The sequence below is a fragment of the Lolium rigidum genome, chromosome 6, assembly GCF_022539505.1.
Source record: "Lolium rigidum isolate FL_2022 chromosome 6, APGP_CSIRO_Lrig_0.1, whole genome shotgun sequence".
NCBI classification, from domain to species: Eukaryota; Viridiplantae; Streptophyta; class Magnoliopsida; order Poales; family Poaceae; genus Lolium; species Lolium rigidum.
This window is the reverse complement of record NC_061513.1, coordinates 343448813-343455415: the sequence shown is the minus strand read 5'-3', so window position 1 is coordinate 343455415 and position 6603 is coordinate 343448813. Positions and strand designations below refer to the sequence as shown.

The following is a 6603-nucleotide window of genomic DNA, read 5'->3' as shown; positions in this document are numbered from 1 at the left end:
GGAGGAACTGGTTCTGTTTCCTCCGGTCGAAAGTTTCGTCCTACATATTTTCTTAGACGGTTATACCCTCCCACCAAATCTCATTACCCACCAGTGCCATTACCAAATAATTACATACCGCTTCGTCCCTAAGCTAGGAAAGGATTCCCGAGCGAAGCTAGGGTTCCTGCCCAGCTACTGCTTCCCCCACATACAGCCGCCACCCCATCGATCTGCGGCCACCGGCGACGGCCACCTCCTCCGGATGGTGGAACGCCCGCCCAGCCCTTGGACCTGCACGGCCCTTCCCGTGCAGTGGCTGCGTTCTCCCTTCGATCCCCGCTGGAGATGCGTCGGCGGCGCGCGCTCCATAGGGAGGATCCCGGCGTCATCCCCCACAGTCAAGCGCTCGGAGACATGTGAACATGAGGAGGAAGGCCGGATGGCATGGCAGTACATCGCGGAGCTCGATGACACAGCGGCGGGAGGACCGTGGCGGCGCGGCGTTTCCGCTGGCAGAGGCGGCTCGGAGCTCGCTGGCGCATCGATGGGATACATCGACTGATTTCTTGGCTCGGAGCTCGCTGGCTGGCGCATCCTGCGCCGACATGTGGGCGTCACTCAAACCTTCCATTTTTCCCCTCGCTGTCCCATCTCAAACCTCACGACCTATCTCGCCCATCGCTAAAATTCAGCCGCCACCCACTCTCCTCGCCAGCAGCAGCCTCCTGCTCGCATCCTCCGCCCGCCGCAGCCTACCGACCCGTGTTAGCTTCTCGCCTCCACCACCGCCGGCGAGGCCTAGCCTGCTCCTCCTAGGGTCTCCTACCGTCCTCCGCGCCCCGATCCTGCTGCCCACCGCCCCGATTCGCGTCGTCGTCATGCCTCTACTGCTCGGATCTCGCAGGGTGATCTGATCCCTGGAAACGAGTGAGGAGGGCCGGTCTGATTCGGGCGTCTTGGAGCTGCTCGGACAGGAGATCCGTCCGATCCGGACCCTGTGTTGATTTGTTTTGTCAGTGAGGAATCCTGCCCTGCTTGATTGTTTTCCGGTGAGGAACACTACCTTCCTTGGATTGTTTTGCTTGATCACATATTTTTCTGCTACCTTATGTCAGGCCGAGTCGCATACTTCACATGTATTTGTAGTAGGCTTTGGTTTGCAGAGTTGCTGCACGGGATTAGTGCATAATAGTGTACATACTCCTCCCTACTCCATATAATTATTAAAGTTCAGACCGAGTACATGATTCCTTTTTCATGAGTAATAATCCAGAATCCAGAATTTTGCAATATGTTCAAGAAATCCGTAAAAGAATGGCTCATACCAAACTGCTATGAATGTCGTTACAACTTTCATTGAGCTTCTACTGAGCCTTGAGATGTGCTATCTGAAAAAATAGCATCAACCACACAAGTATGCACATCTTGACCTCTTTTCTTTGCGAACTCTTTTTTTTTAGTTACAAGATTGTTAAACAATGGCTGCTATCAATCAGGTTACACCTATATATGTATATCATGCAAACTTATGTCCTGGAAGTGGGGTTCAATGTAAAGAAATAGTCCAGTTCTTTTCTATCAGGATTTACTAACAAATGTCGCAGGGTTCTCATTCCTACCATTGGAGGCCATATTGTGTCACTTAGTTCAATAGAAGGATCGTAACTTCTATACCCAATCTTAATCTTAAGTCGAATAAAGCAAAGTTCTTAGAGGTACCATTGTAAATTTAAATAACATGTACCCCTGTTTTTGCCGATTACTCATTACCACCAATGTAAATCTGTCTCACTTGTTTTGTTGCTTGTTGTTCTATTTGTGATTAAAAAATAAATTATGTTAATTTAACAAGAATCATTAAGGCTTTGTGAGAGATATATCTCCTTAAATTTTACCAACAAGAGTTTTTTGCAAGTCAGGTTGATATCTTGGATGGAGCGTTTGGAATCGGCCCTCGCAGGCTCCGCAACCGACACTCAAATACCACCTGATCTCCGCCCATTGACGTCGAGGGCACACTGTGCCGGGACAAGTCTGAGCTGGGCAGGGAGGGTAAGGAGTTGGTCTGAATTTTTCAATATTGTCACTTATCAGTGAATCATTACTGTTACATTGCTTTTACAAAGTGAATGAAACTGATGTGTTCACCTTGATACAAAATACATGGTTTGACAATATGTTTCTTGTACAACATTGCATGAGGGCTGATAGCCTGGCTCCGTTGGCTTCATCGGAGCGTAAGCATCACAGTTGAGGGGATTCCTCCACAAACGTTACATCCAAATCAAGCTACTGCTCTTGAGAAAGATTGATGCATCGTTACTTGGTGCTTCTCTATGATTTGCAGATGTACGATGCTAAGTAGAAAGAAATTTGGTTTCTCTTTTTGATGTGGTGCGTCGTCTCTTGACCTCCTTCTTTCGGCAAACCTGTAACTCGTACTGCACTATTTTCTTAACTAATTATGGTCAGAAACTTTTCATTCAACGGCTTAATTGTTTGTATTATATTACTGCAGAAAAATCAGTGCAGTTGTCTTTGTGCCTGGCCGATACGGATCTTATTTTATGGATCCAGTGTGAGGGATTATTCGTACTATAGCAAGTCCGGCAAGTTGGCCGAGCCATAGGTGCCTGCAAATCTATGAGGTTGTGGTTGTATTTGTGATTAAAAGGTAAGTTGTGCAAATCCATGAGGCGTTTATGAGAGACAGCTCTCTTTTAATTTTACCAACAAGTGGTTTTGCAAATCCGATAGATATCTTGGCTCGAGCATTCGAAATCAGCCTAAACGGTGGATGGTGGCTGAATGGCAGGAGCGAGAAGATGTCGGAGTGGCAGGCCGGTGAGGCTATTGGTGCCCTGGAGCGCATGCAAAAGCTTGTCAAAGTCGGAGGTAAGCATCGTGAAAGTTAATGAACATGACGTACTGTAGCTTCTTCTTTCATAAAGCTTCATGTTTGACCGAATGCTTATATGAGATACTCATGTTGGACCCCATTGAATTAACACATACCTCAATATATCATCTTATGATTATGTTGGAGTGTATTACCGTCACTGGTTAAATGAACTACAAGTGCATTTTATTTATTTGCTATCACTTGGATGTATCTATGTATATAAGGTTTCAGATTCATAGTGCAATGTCAAAATGGCTAATCGATTTGGGTATCATCTACTATTTATCACTGTTGCGAATTGTTAAGCAAATGCAGTTAACCAGCGAGGAACCTATCATGTTTTAATTTAGAATTTAAGAAGCCGGGGTTTTTAAGCAGATGAAATGATTATACCACAATGCTTCATCATTGCATATGTCTACTGTTGTATGTATGTTTTATCAATAACATTCAATATTCTGTACTATAAACCTAATATTTGCTAATTTAGTAATGGTTAATGACATCTACTATATTGTGACTACTATATTGCTCTCTCCTCTATCCAACGTAAATCCTTGGCTTCAGATTTTCCTATAGTGACTACTGTTGAAAATTTGCTCTGTCTATATCAAGGATAAGCTGGATGCATTCAAGAATTCGGATTAGTCTTTCTTGGGATTTCAAATTTGAAGTTCGTGGTTTTGGAATGGGAAACACTTCAAATCACCCGGGGGATCAGGTCGTGCGATCGTCCGGGTCCGCTCGTGGCCGCGTGTCCCGGAAACGTGCGAGGCAGCGGGGTCCTGGGGCCCACCCGAGCGTTATCACTTCCGGATGTCCTTCCTCAGCTTTTTCCCCCATTCCATCTCTAACGCTTCGCCCGGCCATGGCTCCCATCAGCACCGCACAAGCGCCCCCAAGCTCGGGATCCGGCGGCACTGCGGGGATCCCTGCGAGAGGAGATCTAGCGGTGCTGGTGGCCGTACGGTGATGCTGCCATCGGTGAGCGCCGCTGCTACAAGCTTCCGGCGGCGCTGCTACCATAGCGCGGCGGCGCTGCTACAAGTTGCCGGTGGCGCTGCTACAATTGTCCGTCGGCGGTGCTACAATAGCGCGGCGTTGCCACCCGGCGGCGCTGCTACAATTGTCCGTCGGCGGTGCTACAATCGCCCGGCGGCGTTGCTGCGAGCAGAGGCCGGAGGTGCTACAAACCCCGGCCAGCGTTGCTCCCGGCAGCCTCCGGCGTTGCTCCGAGCGACAAGGGGATTTGCTTTCAATGGCGTCGGCGGTACCTACAAACTGGCGCTGCCGTGCTGCAGCTCGCCTCCCGTCTTGCAGCATGCCCGCCACCGGCAGTTCCCGTTGCCTCTGCTTTCGGCATCGCTGACGTCGTCTCTGCTTCAACTGCCCAACGTCGATGCTACAAGCGCCGGGCGCCGCTGCTACGAGCCATCGCCGGTGTAGCAAGGGAGCGGTCGCGCGACATTGCGATGGGCTTATTCACCGACGACGGATGTGGCTCACCGACAAGGGATGCCGACGTGCAGCTCGCGCAAATGGTTTGCCGCTGCTACCTGTCGACCTTGCTGCGATTTAGATCTTAACGGCGGCAACTGCAGATCAGGGCGGAGGTGCGCACGCGCGCAGGGAGATGAGGGTGGAGCAACGCCGGCGACCAATTTGTTCCACGCGCGATGCTTGGACAGGAGTTATTGGGCTGGGTGTTGTGCCTGTGATGCGGCTGCCATGGAGAATTTTCGCTGGAACAAGTGCGACGCGAGAGTAGTTTCCGGGAGACGGTGTTGACCACTTTAATCAGACGGCGAATGCTACTTTAATCGTGCGGCCAGCGACCCGGGGGATCGCGCGATCTGATCCCCCGGGGGACGCTCAGCGTCGTCCTTTTGGAATATATGCTATTTCCAAACCATTGTATAGTAACTGATATACTGCAAAATATATGCTATTTTGCTTGTACTATAATTTCGCCAAACCTACTCAAATTTTCGTTGTAGTGAACTCTGCTGCTACTTATATTTCACATAAATGAGGGCTTTGAAATTTCAATAGAGCAAGGGAAGGAGAAAGGATTTCGTTAGGAAATAGAAAAAGGAGGGAAGAAAGATCTGGAAACACCAGATAAAGAAGTTAGTTTTGCATTAGCTAATATTCCCATTCCAGTGTGCATTGTCGGGGTAATGGATATGTGTTCATGGATTTATATCGTGTTTAATATGGAGAAGCAAAACCATTTGAGACAGTGGTGCTAGATACCTAGATTATACTGTAGCCAGAAACAAAGAAACTTGTGAGGTCTCGTCGGTTGAGTTGTATAGCACCTACGTACCTTCATAACTTTTGAACTCATACGGAAAACTTAATGTCAAAAGAAACATATTGTTCCTTGTGCACTGTTAGAAATCCCCAACATGATCATTGTGTGCTCTCTTATTTGAATAATTGCTCTTCTTCAGTGTAGAAGCAACTGCATGTATATTCTTTCATCTATAACAGTTTTCTTATTCATTGATTTAGTTCAACAAGTACTGTGTTTTATATTTCCCTTGTTCATTTGGCGTGTATTTTTATAAATAACTTATCATGGCCGTATTTCCGGTTGGCCTTCATTCGGAGTGGATGGCACCAGAAGTCATGCATAATGAAGGGAGCATATGCACCCTGGAGCCAAAACACCGCATCCTCGAAGCTATAATAAACCAGCTAATGAGATGTGAGTTCCTTATTTTTGCCAAGTCATCTTTGCTCTTCCCCTGGTCCTGCCATGTTCTTGTTCGGATCAAAAAACTGTACCCAGGCATCAGGTATGGCGTCTACAATTCTGAAGTATTTGTATGGGAATTAGCTACATTGTGTGTACCTTAGTTGTGTTCCAGAATAGATGACTAGACATTACCAAATAAGTTGACCCACGGGTCGCTAGCATGATATATTGATGTTGGGACAAGTAAGATAATGGATCAACATTCCCAAATTTTATTCTCCCATTTATATGTCACTTGCCTCACTGCACTCAGCTTAACGTTTCTTTCCTACAGCGATCCAATCAAACAACCATCCTTTTTTCCAGCTCTTCTCGCCGCTAAAGAAATTACATCGCTTGTTCCTGAGATGACGTCTGCATAATGCAAAAAACGGAAGAAAAAAACGATGGTTTATGCTAATACATGGGCCAAGTTTTTTTTGGTGAAGCCCATGGAGATGTATTCAAGATCTGCACTACGGTAAGGATAAAGCTAGACATTCTTTTGTGAAAAATTAAAAACTGAAGCAGCACAAAGGTGTCTCGAGTGCAGTACTGCTCTCTTCAGTGTATTTCGCGTTGGCCGTTGTCTTTGCCGCCGGTGGAGAAACTAAAATACCGATGCGCTATTGTAAAGTTGTTTTTTAAAGTAGTAGCATTAACGTTTTGAGATGTAAATATGAAATGAACTATGGAAATAGCAAAATTCTTTTGAAGAGCAAGTGTGTTCTCCCAATCTAATTGAAGTGGTGATGTCATATTTTCTTGTAATCCCTGCTGTTATTGAAGAGCATGTTAGTGTGGCCGGTGAAGTAGGTGACGAGCATGATCTAGCTATAGAGATTGTTGAATGAGACATATAGAAGGTGTATGGTAGCACTTTGACAGTGTTTTTGAAACTAAAGTTGAGGCGGTGTCGAGCAATTGAAGAAATTCCTGGAGGATCTAGAGATAGTTTCATGCAGAGGCCTAAGGA

The 6603-nt window shown here is 46.6% G+C and overlaps 1 long non-coding RNA gene across 6 annotated transcripts; it reads left to right on the top strand.

The window, feature by feature from the left end:
- The first annotated feature begins 258 nt into the window (after positions 1-258).
- On the top strand, positions 259-6349 carry LOC124667609. Of its 6 annotated transcripts, none has more exons than XR_006991335.1 (8): positions 259-1031; positions 1902-2034; positions 2194-2376; positions 2501-2656; positions 2740-2877; positions 5501-5597; positions 5682-5831; positions 5923-6349. It is a non-coding gene; the product is annotated as an uncharacterized LOC124667609 (long non-coding RNA). The 6 variants fall into 6 exon arrangements; XR_006991337.1 differs by having other exon boundaries at positions 1902-2219; positions 2330-2376; XR_006991334.1 differs by having other exon boundaries at positions 1902-2376; positions 2798-2877.
- Positions 6350-6603: the final 254 nt, after the last annotated feature.